This window comes from Oryx dammah, unplaced genomic scaffold (assembly GCF_014754425.2).
Source record: "Oryx dammah isolate SB20612 unplaced genomic scaffold, SCBI_Odam_1.1 HiC_scaffold_18, whole genome shotgun sequence".
NCBI classification, from domain to species: Eukaryota; Metazoa; Chordata; class Mammalia; order Artiodactyla; family Bovidae; genus Oryx; species Oryx dammah.
In genome coordinates, this window is record NW_024070202.1 from 73,394,586 (window position 1) to 73,413,371 (window position 18,786).

At 40.4% G+C, this 18,786-nt stretch overlaps 1 protein-coding gene across 1 annotated transcript in view; it reads left to right on the plus strand.

Annotated features, from left to right (window-relative positions):
• Positions 1–18,786, plus strand: part of ZNF804B (zinc finger protein 804B) — a 562,747-nt gene that overhangs the window by 234,675 nt on the left and 309,286 nt on the right. The window lies entirely within an intron of this gene.

Below are 18,786 nucleotides of genomic sequence, written 5' to 3' on the forward strand. Positions count from 1 at the left end.
ATTTGCTTGTCAGACTCTCTTCCTAATTGTGGTTTTCAGAGATCAGGAGATGTGTTTCACTCATTTTTTCCCCTAGATTCCAACATAGTTCCTGCTTGGCATAGCATCAGTGCTTAATAGATACTAGTAACAGAGTATGATTTTTTTAAAATCCCCCATTCATTATCAGTTTTTCATAAACACACATTCAACCAGAAAATATAACATTCCTTTGAGAAATAGAAGAGGGTTCTGATCTAAAAGATTACTTTTAGACAAACATTTAATCATCTTTAGAATTTATTGTCACTTCAACAAATATTTTGTTAGAATTGATAATGTCAACAATATTTGGAGACTGCTGAGTCTGAAAAAATTCAGAATTCTAATACTTCTATAATTCTTCTTCCCAGTAGTATGCTGCTGCTGCTGCTGCTAAGTCGCTTCATTCGTGTCTGACTCTGTGCGACCCCATACACGGCAGCCCACCAGGCTCCCCCATCCCCAGGATTCTCCAGGAGAGAACACTGGAGTGGGGTGCCATTTCCTTCTCCAATGCATAAAAGTGAATATTGAAAGTGAAGTCGCTCAGTCATGCCCGACTCTTCGCGACCCCATGGACTGCAGCCTACCAGGCTCCTCTGCCCATGGGATTTTCCAGGCAATAGTACTGGAGTGGGGTGCCATTGCCTTCTCCTTCCTAGTATACCTAACTTTAAATCAAAAAGGGAAGCTGTCTTGGGAAAAGGTGACATATTGGAGTCAATGTTATGACTCCAATATGTCACCTTTTCCCAACTTGAGTCAACATTGTGTTATGCATTGGAGAAGGAAATCGCAACCCACTCCAGTATTCTTGCCTAGAGAATCCCATGGATGGGGGAGCCTGGTGGGCTGCCGTCTATGGGGTCGCACAGAGTCGGACACGACTGAAGTGACTTAGCGGCAGCAGCATAGTGTTATGAGTGATAATTAGACTTGCAGATTGAATTTCAACAGCTTCTAGGCTAACAAGGCCTTATTATGGGCTATGAAACTATGTTACTACACTTATTTCATATTTTTTAAGAGGCAAATTTTCATATCTTCCAAAGCCAAAGCCTGGCGTATAGATGTCCCCCAGAGATTAATGCAATTATTGATTGAATGTTGAACTAACTATTGGTATTTTAATGCTTTTCTCCTGAAGAAAATTCAGCCACCCTTTACTCCCACAATAACTGCTTCTCACATATGCCACTTTTAAGCGTTCATTGAAATAATGTGGAGGGTTTTTTTCTGTACATACTATAATCCATCATGTCTTCTAAGCAGTATAAGGGGATCTTTAGGGAGGAAACCTGTGTCTTTGTGGATAAAGTTTCATGCATGATACATAATACCAGATTGGTTCAATTCAGAGGTTATAAGCTCTGAATTAATAGGAAATATTTTGTTTTGAAATAATAGAAATTAAAACCCATAAGAAAGCAGGTCAATTATGATAAATTTCCTTGTATTCTTTCTCTTTTCAAACTTGAAAGTTGGTATGTTTTGATCAAAAACCAACATACATCAGTAAAACCTACAAACCCATTTAATTGTGATTTTTAATTTCTTAGCAGTCAGTGTTCTCTTCTAGAGCACTTTGAAATGGATTTTTTTTTCTTTTGTAAGAAAAAATGTTATTAAGTCAAAGCTATAGCATGCAGATATGCCGTTAACAGGAAACTTCAAAGTAAATAATTTTAACAGACTTTCATTCTATAGTGACATACTCTCTTGATCTTGGTAGAAAATGTGTATTTTATTGACTGTTTATGATGCCATGATAAAATTCAGTGTTAATTCTAGGATCCAGCTTTTCTTTGTAATTGATTTAATGATCAGTGGTTTTCCTTTTCATCTAGCCTTTGCTTATTTGAAGAAAAAAAAAAAAAAACTACAGATAGTGCATATAGGACTTTATAAAACACCTAGTCTTCGTATTGAATCAACAGGACTCACAAGATGCCATTATGACATTGACATGACTATTCATTTTTGCTCTTCCCAAGTGGCACTAGTGGTAAAGAACCCTCCTGCCAATGCAGATGACTTAAGAGACATGGGTTTGATCATTGAGAAGATCCCCTGGAGAAGGAAATGGCAACCTGTTCCATTATTCTTGCCTGGAGAATCCCAAGGGCAGAGAGGCTGGTGGGCTACAGTCCACAGGGGGGCACAGAGTTAGACACAACTGAAGTGACAGCACAGCACAGCCCAACACATTCTTCTAATCTCCACAACCCTTCTCTCTTTTCTTTTTTTTCTTTTCTTTTAGTGAAGCGAGTAAAGTATTTATTAAGAGGAAAAAGCATGCAGTATATGTGGATAGACATATGGGCAGACTGGCTCGGAGGGTAAAGTGTCTGCCTGCAATGCAGGAAACCCGGGTTCAATTCCTGGGTTGGGAAGATCCCCTGGAGAAGGAAATAGCAACCCACTCCAGTATTCTTGCCTGGAAAATCCCATGGGTGGAGAAGCCTGGTAGGCTACAGTCCATGGGGTCGCAAAGAGTCAGACACGACTGAGCGACTTGACTTCTTCACTTTGCTAAAGGAAAGAAGTCCCTGAGTTGTACCCTTATGGCAGTTTGAGTTACTTTTATGGGGCATTTCTTCCAGGTTTCCTTTGGCCAATCATTTTAATTTGCCTGGTTCAGGTGCATATTTGCTATTATTTCTCAGGAACCTCTGATGTGCATACACACATCTCTTAGCCAAGATGGATTCTCCCAAAAAGGTGTATGGGTAGAACATTCCTTGGCATCACTCCCCTTTTGACCTCCAAGGAGCTTTTCTGAACATGTGTGGTCAGGGAGGTTTCCTGACTTCAAAGACAAGAAATATGTGTTCCGGGCAAGGCCCACCATCCTCTCTTAATTGTCCTGCTATTCTTGTCTTAGAATTTCAGTCCACAGGGAATGACTCTCAAATTGATTTATGCTGGGGGGCAGAGAGTATGGTGGCATTTACCTTCAGCCTCAAATCCTCCCTGAGAAACATAACCCCCAAAAAACTTTACTGGGAAGATGAAAGGCAGAGATCTATCTTCTGTAATTTCTTCAGCCTGACAAGGGGCTATCTAGTTGGGGTCATTGAGTTCTGGACCTGGCTCATTAAAGGGGCCCCCGGGTGACTTCTGTTGTTATTGCCACAGGATCTGTTGTGGGGAGTGACTGGAGTCCCTGCATCACCTTTGCCCTGTGATGTTCTAGAGAAAACACTAATTAGATTAAAGAAGGAGCTAAAGATCAGTAAAAGACTATTATCCTTGTGTTGCTAAGAGGAGGGTTAGGCAAGAGGCCTTATAATTTTCTTCAGTAGGAAAATGAATGCTAATGTTCTCTACATTAACGTTCTGAGCCTTGGGTGTCTGGTGGAAGAGCCTTTTCTACCAGAAACTTGGCTAAAATTCCTTATGGGATGGACAAAGGTGATCATCAGAAGATCCTTAGAGATCATTAGCGATCCTTCCTGGTTTAGAATGCAGAGCTTCAGGGCTGTTTCTTAGTTGACCTCTTCTGGGTATGTAAAAATATTAAAGATAATAAGTATAAGCATATAATAATACTTATTTTGTACATATATAAATATGTATAATATATAAATAAAATGTTATAATATTTAAAATACTCTTTCCCTCATGTGTGCTCTCATAGATACAAAACAGTCTCCCATGCAGAGCCCCTTAAGCTGTAATGCCCAGAACAGCACTGAGGCTCTCTCTCTCTCTCTCTTTTTTTTTGTGTGTGTGTGTGTTTGTTCTTGAGTATATTTCTGTGTACTATACAGTAGGTCATTGTTGGTTATCTATTTTATATAGGGTGTTGTTGTTGTTTTTGTTCATTCGCCAAGTCATGGACTCTTTGTAACCTCTTGGACTGCAGCACGCTAGGCCTCCCTGTACTTGACCATCTCCCAGAGTTTGCCCTAGTATGTGTCCATTGAATCAGTGGTGTCTCCAACCATCTCTTTACATAAGGTAGTGTGTACCTATTAATCCCAAACTCCTAGTTTATCCCTCCTCCACCTTTCCACTTTGGAGACTATAAGTTTGTTTTCTATGTCTATGGGTCTATCTCTGTTTTGTAAATATGTTTATTCATATATGCATGTGTGTGTGTATATATATATACATATATTTAAGATTCAACATATAAGTGATATCATATGATATTTGTTTTTCTCTTTCTGGCTGGGGCTCTTTGATGACCAGCCATCTTCCACCATTTTTCTCTACTCCATTGAATCCAGGATCTGGCTGTGAAATCCTGATATAGCTTTCATGTAATCCTCTTGCTCAGGACTAAAGGTGTTTTGAGGTAAGTTGTCATTTCTTCAGGGTTCACATTTGGACCACAGAAAATCACAAACATCCATTTATCCACCTTAAAGGGGAATTTATTCCCAGGCACAGCACAACTCACCTTGGCCCCCCTGCCAGAGTAAACTCACTGCCATCATTCCTACTACTACAGGTATCATGGGCAGGAACTTGAAGATGAAACACCAAGTCCTCCCAACTCTAGGAGAACTGTTGCAAATTCTTCAAGAAGCCTCCTTAAAGATACCCTTACTAAGCTTTAGGTGAAAGAAGTACTAATGATATTATAGTCTGCCAAGGGAGGATGGGACTTGCAGTTCTTTCTTCAATAATCTGCCTTATAAAACTCTCCCTAGCCTCTTTCAGCGGAGAAGGCCATGGCACCCCACTCCAGTACTCTTGCCTGGAAAATCCCATGGACAGAGGAGCCTGGTAGGCTGAAGTCCATGGGGCCGCAAAGAGTTGGACATGACTGAATGACTTCACTTTCACTTTTCACTTTCATGCATTGGAGAAGGAAATGGCAACCCACTTCAGTGTTCTTGCCTGGCGAGTCCCAGGGATGGGGGAGCCTGGTGGGCTGCCGTCTATGGGGTCGCACAGAGTCGGACACGACTGAAGCGACTTAGCAGCAGCAACCTCTTTCAGATTATAGACCTGTGTTCTCAACCCTGGAGAATACACTGGGGTTGAGCACCACTGCTCAGTACCTGATAAACTCAAGTATCATCTGGATCAACAGCATCAACATTACTGGAAGCTTCAGTTCAGTTGCTCAGTCATCTCTGACTCTTTGCAACCCCATGGACTGTAGCACACAAGGCTTCCCTGTCCACCACCAACTCCTAGAGCCTCCATAAACTCATGTCCATCACATCAGTGATGCCATCCAACCATCTCATCTTCTGTCATCCCCTTCTCCTCCTGCCTTCAATCTTTCCCAGCATCAAGGTCTTTTCCAGTGAGTCATTTCTTCGCATCAGGTGCCCCAAATATTGGAGTTTCAACTTTAGCGTCAGTCTCTCCAATGAATATACAGGACTGATTTCCTTTAGGATGAACTAGTTGGATCTCCTTGCAGTCCAAGGGACTCTCAGAGTCTTCCCAACACCACAATTCAAAAACATCAGTTCTTCGGTACTCAGCTTTCTTTCTAGTTCAACCCTCACATCCATACATGACTACTGGAAAAATCATAGCTTTGACTAGACAGACATTTGTCAGCAAAGTAATATCTCTTCTTTTTATTATACTGTCTAGGTTGGCCATAAATTTTCTTCCAAGGAGTAAACGTCTTTAATTTCATGGCTGCAATCACCATCTGCAGTGATTTTGAAGCCCCCCAAAATGAAGTCGTTCAGTTCCCATTGTTTCCCCATCTATTTGCCATGAAGTGATGGGACCAGATGCCATGATCTTAATTTTTTGAATGATCAATTTTAAGCAGGTTTTTTTCACTCTCTTCTTTCACTTTCATCAAGAGGCTCTACAGTTCCTCTTAAATTTCTGCCACTGTGGTGGCATCTACATATCTGAGGTTATTAATATTTCTCTCAGCAATCTTAACTCCAGCTTGATTCCACCTTAATTAAAATCTTCATCCAGCCCAGCATTTCACCTGATGTACTCTGCATATAAGTTAAATAAGCAGGGTGACAATATCCAGCCTTGACGTACTCCTTTCCCGATTTGGAACCAGTCTGTTGTTCCATGTCTGGTTATAACTGTTGCTTCTTGACCTGCATACAGATTTCTCAGGAGGCAAGTCATGTGATCTGGTATTTACTTAAAAATTTTCCACAGTTTGTTGTGATCTACACAGTCAAAGGCTTTGGCATAATCAGTAAAGCAGAAGTAGATGTTTTTCTGGAACTCTCTTGCTTTTTCTATGATCCAATGGATGTTGGAAATTTGATCTCTGGTTCCTCTGCCTTTTCTAAATCCAGCTTGCACATCTGGAAGAGCATGGTTCATGTACTGTTGAAGCCTGGCTTAGAGAATTTTGAAAATTACTTTGCTAATGTGTGAGATGAGTGCAATTGTGTGGTAGTTTGAACATTCTTTGGCGTTACCTTTCTTTGGGATTGGAATGAAAACTGACCTTTTCCAGTCCTGTGGCCACTGCCAAGTTTTCCATATTTGCTGGCATATTGAGTGCAGCACTTTCACAGCATCATCTTTTAGGATTTGAAATAGCTCCACTGGAATTCCACCACCTCCAATAGCTTTGTTCATAGCGATGCTTCCTATGGCCTACTTGACTTCATATTCCAGGATGTCTGGCTCTAAGTGAGTGATCACACCATCATGGTCATCTGGGTCATGATCTTTTTTGTATCTGGTAGCTTTTTTTGTAACTGGAAGCTTATTAGAAATGAAATAGCTCAGGCCCCACATGGGACCTATGAACCAAATTCCACACTTAGTGAGCTCCCTAAGTGATGTGCATCCATATCAGTATTTGAAAATCATGCTGTTTTAAACTAGTGGTGCTCAAACTTTAGTGGATATCCTAATTAACTGAAGAGCTTGTTAAAACATAGAATGCTTGCCCTCACCTCCAGAATTTCTTATTCAATATGTCTGGAATGAGTCTGAGAATCTGTACTTCTAGCCAAGTTCCCAGGTGATATAGTCCAGGGATTACACTTTGAGAACCACTGTGTTAGTCCTTACACTGATACTACAGCTATGGTCATGTGATATTATCAAGCACATGAATTGTGCTCTGCATTGACATGTGCATATGCATATAGAATACACACCTAATTTCAGATTTAGTATTGAAAATGCAATACATCACATAATTTTTATGTTGATTACATGTTGAAATGCTATTAAATCTATTGAGTCAAATAAAATGTATTATTACATTATTTTCACCTTTGTTGTTTTTATTCTTTTTAATGTGACTACTGGAAACTTTCAAATTGCTTGTATGGCTTACCTTATATTCCTATCGACCAGCATTTTTTATTTTGATCTCTATCTGACTAAGGGATTCCTGAAACTGTTTCTTGGTCACTTCCATTACAAACTTATTATTGGCAATGTATCTTTGGTATGTGATAACTAACAAATCTTGGCAACTTAGGGAAAGTTATAATTTTAACATTTTGGGTTATATGTATAATAGCCTGTTTATTCTTATTAAAATCCTATGGGTGTTCTGTTGTGTTTGACTCTTTGAGACCCTATGGGCTGTAGCCTGCCAGACTCCTCTGTCCATGGGATTCTCCAGGCAAGAAAACTAGAGTGGGTTGCTATTTCCTCCTCCAGGGGATCTTTCTAACCCAGGAACTGATCCCGTATCACCTATGTCTTCTATATTGTCAAGTGGATTCTTTACCACTGCACCACCTGGGAAGCCCGAAAAACATAGGGTGATGGTGGTTTACTTACTAAGTCATGTCCAAGTCATTGTAATGACTGTAACCCCAGGGACTGCTAGGTTCCTCTGTGATTTCCCAGGTAAGCTTACTGGAGTGTTTTGCCATTTCCTTCTCGAGGGTATCTTCCTGACCCAGAGATCAAATGCAGGTCTCCTGCATTGCATGTGGATTCTGTACTTAATGGGCCACCTGAGAAGCCCAAAGGCTATTACTGTCTGCTTTTTTCAAATGAGAAACCTAAGAAATAACATACTGAATTTCCTCTTCCAGCAAGTGGAATCCAAGGATAGGTTTTCTGACTTTCAAGTCTATCCTTCTCTACCTCACTGTGCAGCCTGTACTCTGGAACAGCAATGTGAGAAAATTTGTTCTTTTGAGTTAGAGACTGTCTACTCAACTTCTACAAATTGAAATCTGTAAGAATTTTACATAGGAGTAAATACTGTCTGTTGGCAGCTTATTTTTGAATAAGCCATCATTCCTTCTTAATGAAGCAGTGTAATCTTCATGCTGCAAATCTTAGTACTTTTAAATGTATTGCTTCTCTAATTGCTTTTTGTTGATTGGTCAGTTCAGTGCTGTTCTTAGGCTCAAATACCATTAGATATGTTGTATCATTTTTTTAGTTATTAATTATAGTACATTCATGAAACTGGACACTATTTGGCTATTTCTTCTATATATGTGACAGACTTCTGAGTAGTCCTTTCTCCTCTTAGACTTCTTGAGTGGTCCAGACACAAGTAATGACGGAAAGCATTGGTTGGGTCAATGGAAATTATCCTTGACTATTACATTCCAAGTCGGCCATGTGGAAATAAATGACTCAAGCTATTTGATGTACTTCTGTGTGGTGATAATGACGATGGTGTGATCACTTACCTAGAGCCAGACATCCTGGAATGTGAAGTCAAGTGGGCCTTAGGAAGCATCACTACGAACAAAGCTAGTGGAGGTGATGGAATTCCAGTTGAGCTATTTCAAATCCTAAAAGATGATGCTGTGAAAGTGCTACACTCAATATGCCAGCAATTTTGGAAAACTCAGCAGTGGCCATAGGACTGGAAAAGGTCGGCTTTCATTCCAATCCAAAAGAAAGGCAAAGCCAAAGAATGTTCAAACTAATGCCCAATTTCACTCACATCATACACTACCAAAGAAATGCTCAAAGTTCCCCAAGCCAGGCTTCAACAGTACCTGAACCATGCACTTCCATATGTTCAAGCTGAAAAGGCAGAGGAACCAGAGATCAAATTTCCAACATCCACTGGATCATAGAAAAAGCAAGAGATTTCAGGAAAAAACATCTGCTTCTGCTTTATTGACTATAACAAAGCCTCTGACTGTGTGGATCACAACAAACTGTGAAAAATTCTTCAAGAGATGGGAATACCAGACCACCTGACCTGCCTCCTGAGAAAGTTGTATGCAAGTCAAGAAGTAACAGTTAGACCTGGACATGGAACGACAGACTCATTCCAAATTGGGAAAGGAGTACATCAAGGCTGTATATTGTCACCTTGCTTATTTAACTTATATGAAGAGTACATCATGAGAAATGCTGGACTGGATGAAGCACAAGCTGGAATCAAGAGTGCCGGGAGAAATATAATAACCTCAGATATGCAGATGACACCATACTTATGGCAGAAAGCAAAAAAAAAACTAAAGAGCCTCTTGATGAAAGTGAAAGAAGAGAGTGAAAACTAAGATCATGGCATCTGGTCCCATCACTTCATGCAAATAGATGAGGAAACAGTGACAGATTTTTTAAAATATAAATTTATTTATTTTAATTGGAGGCTAATTACTTTACAATATCGTATTGCTTTTACCATACATCAACATGAATCCGCCATGGGTATACACGTGTTCCCCATCCTGAACCCCCCTCCCACCTCGCTCCCCATTCTGGGGGGCTCCAAAATCACTCCAGATGGTGACTGCAGCCATGAAATTAAAAGGTGCTTGCCCCTTGGAAGAAAAGTTATGACCAACCTAGACAGCATATTAAAAATGAGAAACATTACTTTGCCAACAAAGGCCCATAGCTTTAGTCAAAGCTATGGTTTTTCCATTAGGCATGTATGGATGTGAGAGTTGGACTATAAAGAAAGCTGAGCACTGAAGAATTGATGCTTTTGAACTGTAGTGTTGTAGAAGACTCTTGAGAGTCCCTTGTGCTGCAAGGAGATCCAACCAGTCCATCTGAAAGGAAATCAGTCCGGAATATTCATTGGAAGGACTGTTGCTGAGGCTGAAACTCCAATACTTTGGCCACCTGATGCAAAGAACTGACTCATTAGAAAAGACCCTAATGCTGGGAAAGATTGCAGGTGGGAGGAGAAAGGGATGACAGAGGATAAAATACTTGGATGCCATCACCGACGTGATGGACATGAGTTTGAATAAACCCAGGGAAGCCTGGCGAGCTGCAGTCCATGGGGTCGCAACGAGTTGGGTAAGACTAAGTGACTGAACTGAACTGAAATGTATATTGTTTTCTTTAATAAGTAGATAGTATCTTTCTCTTCTAAATTCCTATAAACTTTTTAATAATTGTAAGTATAGCACTTAAATTTTATTGAAGTTGTCTACTGCATGATCATCCCTCTGATTAGAAGATGACTTTCTTAAGGACATGGGTGAAATATGTGTGTATGTGTGTGTGTGTGTGTGTGTGTATGTATATACACACATATATACATGTGTGTGTGTTTATATAAATACATATTTTATAAATACATACATATAAATACATATGCATGCAGTGAATGGTTTGCCTTGAAATTAACCCAATGTTGAAAGGGTTTTTAAATCTATCAGAGAAATCCTTTTCATTCATTCATAGTTTTCACTTGACCGTCAAAATGAGTACCAGTTCAGTTCAGTTCAGTCGCTCAGTCGTGTCTGACTCTTTGCGACCCCATGAATCCCAGCACGCCAGGCCTCCCTGTCCATCACCATCTCCCGGAGTTCACTCAGACTCACGTCCATTGAGTCCATGATGCCATCCAGCCATCTCATCCTCGGTCGTCCCCTTCTACTCCTGCCCCCAATCGCTCCCAGCATCAGAGTCTTTTCCAATGAGTCAACTCTTCGCATGAGGTGGCCAAAGTACTGGAGCTTCAGCTTTAGCATCAGTCCTTCCAAAGAAATCCCAGGGTTGATCTCCTTCAGAATGGACTGGTTGGATCTCCTTGCAGTCCAAGGGACCCTCAAGAGTCTTCTCCAACACCACAGTTCAAACGCATCAGTTTTTCGGCGCTCGGCCTTCTTCACAGTCCAACTCTCACATTCATACATGACCACAGGAAAAACCATAGCCTTGACTACGGACCTTAGTCAGCAAAGTAATGTCTCTGCTTTTGAATATACTATCTAGGTTGGTCATAACTTTTCCTCCAAGGAGTAAGCGTCTTTTAATTTCATGGCTGCAGTCACCATCTGCAATGATTTTGGAGCCCCCAAAAATAAAGTCTGACACTGTTTCTACTGTTTCCTCATCTATTTCCCATGAAGTGATGGGACCAGATGCCATGATCTTCGTTTTCTGAATGTTGAGCTTTAAGCCAACTTTTTCACTCTTCTCTTTCACTTTCATCAAGAGGCTTTTTAGTTCCTCTTCACTTTCTGCCATAAGGGTGGTGTCATCTGCATATCTGAGGTTATTGATATTTCTCCCAGCAATCTTGATTCCAGCTTGTGTTTCTTCCAGTCCAGCGTTTCTCATGATGTACTCTGCATAGAAGTTAAATAAGCAGGCTGACAATATAGAGCCTTGACGCACTCCTTTTCCTATTTGGAACCAGTCTGTTGTTCCATGTCCAGTTCTAACTGTTGCTTCCTGACCTGCATACAGGTTTCTCAAGAGGCAGGTTAGGTGGTCTGGTATTCCCATCTCTTTCAGAATTTTCCACAGTTTACTGTGATCCGCACAGTCAAAGGCTTTAGCATAGTCAGTAAAGCAGAAATAGATGTTTTTCTGGAACTCTCTTGCTTTTTACATGATCCAGCGGATGTTGGCAATTTGATCTCTGGTTCCTCTGCCTTTTCTAAAACCAGCTTGAACATCAGGGAGTTCACGGTCCACATATTGCTGAAGTCTGGCTTGGAGAATTTTGAGCATTACTTTACTAGCATGTGAGATGATTGCAATTGTGGGGTAGTTTGAGCATTCTTTTGCATTCCCTTTCTTTGGAATTGGAATGAAAACTGACCTTTTCCAGTCCTGTACCAAGAGTTACAGTTTTATCACGTTAAACTTTCCATTTTGCAGACATCAGAATATCTCTATTCTAAACATTCTATAGTCTGTAGTAGAGGTTTAAAGGTATATGGATGAATAACTAACATTTTTCCAAAGATATTGGGAATCAGATTTTTAGTGTTGTTGTTCTTCAGTTGCCCAGTTGTTTCCGATACTTTGCAACCCCATGGACTGCATCACACTAGGCCTCCTTGTGATCCTCTTCTCCTTCTGCCCTCTTCTTTTCCCATCATCAAGGACTTTTCCAATGAGTCATCTGTTTGCATCAGATGACCAAAATGCTGGAGTTTCAGCTTCAACATCAGTCCTTCCAGTGAATATTCAGGGTTGATATCTCTTATGATTGACTGGTTTGATCTCCTTGCTTGCTGTCCAAGGAACTTTCAGGAGTCTTCTCCAGCACCAGTGTTTGAAGGCATCAATTCTTCAGTGCTCTGCCTGCTTTATAGTCCAGCTCTCATAACTGTACGTAACCACTGGGAAGATCATAGCCTTGACTTATATGGATATCTGTTGGCAGAGTAATGTCTCTGCTTTTCAACAGACTGTCTAGGTTTGTCATTGCTTTCCTGCCAAGAAGCAGTTGTCTTCTGATTTCATGTCTGCATCCACAGTGGTTTTGGAGCCCAAGAGAGGAAATCTGTCACTATTTCCAGCTTTCCCCCTTCTATTTGCCATGCAGTAATGGGGCCATATCCCATGGTATTAGTATTTTTTTTTTATATTTAGTCCTAAACTGGCTCTTTTACTCTCCTCCTTCACCCTCATCAAGAGGCTCTTTAGTTCTTCTTTGCTTTCTACCATTTGAGTGGCATTATCTGCATAAAGAAAGCTGAGCACCAAAGATTTGATGCTTTTGAACTGTGGTGTTGGAGAAGACTCTTGAGAGTCCCTAGAATTGCAAGGAGATAAACCAGTCAGTCCTAAAGGAAATCAGTCCTGAATATTCACTGGAAGGACTGATGCTGAAGCTGAAGCTCCAATAATTTGGCCACCTGATGCACAGAACTGACTCATTAGAAAAGACCCTGATGCTGGGAAAGATTGAAGGTGGGAGGAGGGGATGACAGAGGATGAGATGGTTGGATGGCATTAATGACTTGATGGACATGAGTTTGAGCAAGCTCTAGGTGTTGATGATGGGCAGGGAAGCCTGAAATATTGTAGTCCATGGGGTTGCAAAGAGTCAGACATGACTGAGCAATTGAACTGACTGATCCACATTTCTGACGTTGTTGTTGATGTTTCTCCTTCCTATCTTGATTCCAGCTTGTAACTCATCCAGCCTGGCATTTCTCATGATGTGCTTAGTGTATAAGTTAAACAAACAGGGTGACAGCAGACATACCTGTAATACTCCTTTCTCCAACTTGAGCCAATCAGTTGTTCCATATAGAGTTCTAGCTGTTGTTTCTTGACCTGCATGTGGGTTTTCAGGAGATGGATAAGATTGTCTGGTATTAACATCTCTCTAATAGCTTTCCACTCTAAAGGAGATCAGTCCTGGGTGTTCTTTGGAAGGAATGATGCTAAAGCTGAAACTCTAGTACTTTGGCCACCTCATGCGAAGAGTTTACTCATTGGAAAAGAGTCTGATGCTGGGAGGGATTGGGGGCAGGAGGAAAAGAGGATGACAGAGGATGAGATGGCTGGATGGCATCACTGACTCGATGGACGTGAGTTTGAGTGAACTCTGGGAGTTGGTGATAGACAGGGAGGCCTAGCGTGCTGCAGTTCATGGGGTCGCAAAGAGTTGGACACGACTGAGTGACTGAACTGAACTGAATAGCTTTCCACAGTTTGTCAGGATACACACAGTCAAAGGTTTTATAGCATAGTCAATGAAACAGAGATAGATGTTTTTGAAATTCCCTTGCTTTTCTATAATCCAGAGAACATTGGCAAATTGATTTCTTATTCCTCTTCCATTTTTAAACCCAGCTTGGACATCTGGAAGTTCTTGGTTCATATAATGCCGAAGCCTAGCATGCAAGATTTTAAGCATGACTTTAGTAGCATGGGAGATGAGTGTAACTGATGGTTAGTGCATTCTTTGGTACTACCCTTCTTGGGAATTGGGTATGAGGACTGATCTTTTCCAGTCCTTTGGCCATTGCTGGGTTTTGCAGATTTGCTGACATAATGAATGCAAAATCTTGATAGCATCATACTTTAGCAATTTGAATAGTTCTGCTGGAATTTCACCACATCTGCTAGCTTTATATTGGTATGCAAAACCGTTCAACATTTGTGTTTCTTTAAAGAAAAAAATCCACCATCTCACTCATTTTATAAAGAAGTTAATTTTTAAAGGATGTAATCCTTTAAAAACTAAATTAAAAACCATTTTTTGAAAATATAAATTTATTTTTATTTAAAATTTTAATTTACTAAAATCTTGCACTTTCGTTCATGTACTCTACTTGGCAGTGGTCCATGAATTAGGAGAGGGCAGCTTCTGTGAGATGCAGGCCATCGTGTAGATGTATGAAGGGTAGTGAGAGAAATCTGGTGACTCTTCCTTATTTGCAGGGATTTCTGTTCACAGCACACAGCAGAAACTCCTCTGTGACCAGTTCAAGTGTCTGAGTTCCTTAACCTTGCATCTTTGGCCTAGTAAGACTACCATTACAGAAAAAGGAAAAAGCACAAAAAGTCATGCTCTAAAATAGTTGAAAAAGTGAAGACACTCAGTCTTGTCTGACTCTTTACAACCCCATGAACTGTAATCTGCCAGGCTCCTCCATCCATGGGATTTTCCAGGCAAGAATACTGGAGTGGGTTGCCATTTCCTTCTCCAGGGGATCTTCCTGACCCAGGGATCAAACCTGGGTCTGTTGCATTGCAGGCACGCCCTTTACCGTCTGAATCACCAGGAAAGGCCATATGTCCTGTTTTAACAGGAACATGTGAATCAACATACCTTATATAAAGGGCAAGGGTCAGAAATACTAGAAGACTGTAACACGTACAGGAATCACAGACCCTTTAGCATTCTAAAATAGTTCTATACCCACCATGGATGATTTATTGATTCTTTCTTGTTGACAAACTGATTGCATACATGCCAAAATGAATAGATGGGAAGCAGAAGTAAATTTAGATGTAAAAAAAAAAAAACCCATTATGGATGATACATTTTTCTTCTAATAGGAGCCAATAAACCTAAGTATTCCTTCAATATAATACACCCTGTGCCTCAAATATTCCCATGTAAATGGAAATATAATTTCCAGCATTTTTTTTCTTTGGATGGATCCCCAGTTCATAAAAAGGTAACAGGGTATATCCAAGTGCTGGCAAACAAAGATTCTGATAGTCATAAAATAGCTTAATGTAATATTAAAGCAATATATAAAGCCACGTTAGAAGGCCTAATTGTTTAAATTCTTTCTCCCTTTTTCTAGTCCCTATTCCAATAATAAATATTTTCCAATATCCTCATTCAATTTATTTCCTTCTCATACCTCCAATTCTCTTTTTTTTAATTAAAAAAAATTTTTTTTACTTTATTTTACTTTACAATACTGTATTGGTTTTGCCATACATTGACATGAATCCACCATGGGTGTACATGACTTTCCAATCCTGAACCCCCCTCCCACCTCCCACCCCATATCATCTCTCTAGATCATCCCTGTGCACCAGCCCCAAGCATTCTGTATCCTGTATCAAACATAGACTAGCGATTCGTTTCTTACATGATAGTATACATGTTTCAATGCCATTCTCCCAAATCATCCCATCCTTTCCCTCTCCCACAGAGTCCAAAAGTCCGTTCTATACATCTGTGTCTCTTTTGCTGTCTCGCATACAGGGTTATCATTACCATCTTTCTAAATTCCATATATATGTGTTAGTATACTATATTGGTGTTTTTCTTTCCGGCTTACTTCACTCTGTATAATAGGCTCCAGTTTCATCCACCTCATTAGAACTAAATTCTCTAACAGCACTACTGACTACTAATGATTTGTGATTCACCATATTTTTATGAATTGTGGAATTTCCTTCCTGCCCCACAGCACAAATAATCTATTTGTAGAAAATTATACCAGTCTATTTTCTAGCTTTTGCTGTGTTTAGCTTCTTAAGGAGTGAAACCAAATTCCTTTCCAAAGTGCTTGATGCTTACTGCCTACACAAATGATGAGCATTTCAGAGGTTTAATGCCAAAGCCTTTGACTGTGTGAATCACAATAAACTGTGGAAAATTCTGAAAGAGATAGGAATACCAGACCACCTAACCTGCCTCTTACAGGTCAGGAAGCAACAGTTAGAACTGGACATGGAACAACAGACTGGTTCCAAATAGGAAAAGGAGTACGTCGAGGCTGTATATTGTCAGCCTGCTTATTTAACTTCTATGCAGAGTACATCATGAGAAACGCTGGACTGGAAGAAGCACAAGCTGGAATCAAGATTGCCAGGAGAAATATCAGTCACCTCAGATATGCAGATGACACCACCCTTATGGCAGAAAGTGAAGAGGAACTAAAAAGCCTCTTGATGAAAGTGAAAGAGAAGAGTGAAAATGTGGGCTTAAAGCTCAACATTTAGAAAACGAAGATCATGGCATCTGGTCCCATCACTTCATGGGAAATAGATGGGGAAACAGTAGAAACAGTGTCAGACTTTATTTTTTTGGGCTCCAAAATCATTGCAGATGGTGACTGCAGCCATGAAATTAAAAGACGCTTACTCCTTGGAAGAAAAGTTATGACCAACCTAGATAGCATATTCAAAAGCAGAGACATTACTTTGCTGACTAAGGTCCGTATAGTCAAGGCTATGGTTTTTCCTGTGGTCATGTATGGATGTGAGAGTTGGACTGCGAAGAAGGCTGAGTGCTGAAGAATTGATGCTTTTGAACTGTGGTGTTGGAGAAGACTCTTGAGGGTCCCTTGGACTGCAAGGAGATCCAACCAGTCCATTCTGAAGGAGATCAACCCTGGGATTTCTTTGGAAGGACTGATGCTAAAGCTGAAGCTCCAGTACTTTGGCCACCTCATGTGAAGAGTTGACTCATTGGAAAAGACTCTGATGCTGGGAGGGATTGGGGGCAGGAGTAGAAGGGGACGACTGAGGATGAGATGGCTGGATGGCATCACCGACTCGATGAAAGTGAGTCTGAGTGAACTCCGGGAGATGGTGATGGACAGGGAGGCCTGGCGTGCTGCGATTCATGGGGTTTCAAAGAGTTGGACACGACTGAGTGACTGAACTGAACTGAACTGAGTGGTAAAGAGTCTTCTTGCCAGTGCAGGAGACCTGAGAGACATGGGTTCAGTCCCTGGGTTGGGAAGATCCCCTGGAGGAGGAAATGGCAACCCACTTCAGGATCCTTGCTGGGAAATCTCATGGACAGAGGGGCCTAGCAGGCTACAGTCCATAGGGTTGAAAAGAGTTGGACACAACTGAGCGTACACGCACGCACACACACACACACACACACACTCACACACACAATATACTTAAGAACCACGTATCCAGTAAAATGAAACACCAAGGATCCCAGTACATGAACAAATTCCAGCTCTTGTTTGCCTTGCTCTGCTTTATTCCCTGTAGCTTGCTTTATTCCCTGTTGCTAACATCTTACTATATTTTTCTTTGTTTCCTCTCTACACAGTATATCACTTTTACTTGATGTATCTCTTCTGGCATTTACCTCTGACTCACTTTAAATACCAGGCTGCATTTGCCCTCATCACAGTGTACTTCCAGAGCTTGATGCTTATCTTTTCTTCTCCCCCTAAATCTAGTTCTAGCCCTTAAGACCCTATGTTAGGGCTATTTCATTATACAAAAGAAAAGTGGACTTAAAGTTGAATGAAGTTGAACAAAGCCAAACCTACTTACTGAATAAACTTAAGCGGTGCTTCATTTCAAAGCAAATTATTTCTTAAATAATGGTGATACTTTCTTAACTTGAAATAATTTAAGTCATTTCTTCTCTTTGAGTCTATTATTCAAAGTCCTCCATCAAATAGCTCTGTGTAGTACAGCTTGGGTTTTTTCTTATGCTTTTCCCAGAAGATAGTTATTTACATAATCCTCAAATGCTTGATTCTTACATTTGTATGTCATTGTCTTCTGTACAATAAACATTTGTAACTATTTCAAAACATCCTTCAGCTCAAGCTCTTTCAATAAGCAATCGAGCATACCCTTATGACATCAGCCCTGTGGCCTCACCTATTTCAGAGTGCACATACAGGAGTTTGATTTGTATAGAATTTATATTTTTATAAATAATTTATATTGTTTTAAGGGGAAGTTTCAAGTGTACGGCTTATCTCCCCAACTGGACTCTGAGCACTAGAAAGAAATCACATATCTTGTCTATATATCTTTGAGTTGCTTGAAATCCTAACATATTACTGATAGAAACATAATAAACATCAACAGTCTTGACTTTGTAAGGAATTGTTATTGTTGTTTAGTTGCTAAGTCGTGTCCGACTCTTTTGCAATACTATAGATTGTAGCCTGCCAGTCTCCTCTGTTCCTGAGATTTCCCAAGCAAGAATACTGGAGTGGGTTGCCATTTCCTTCTCCAGGGGATCTTCCTGACCCAGGGATGGAAACTGCAAGTCCTACATTGTAGGTGGATTCTTTACTGCTGAACCAATTGGCCTCATTTTTCATACTTTAATTTTATTTTGAGAACACATTTCTTCTCGGTGTATTAAACAAAACTTCTCTGTAGCTAAAGGGGTAAGAACACACTAAAAACTGTTTTACCAGCACTAAAAGAAAAATAAAACCTCTCTACATTATGAGAGTATGAATTCAA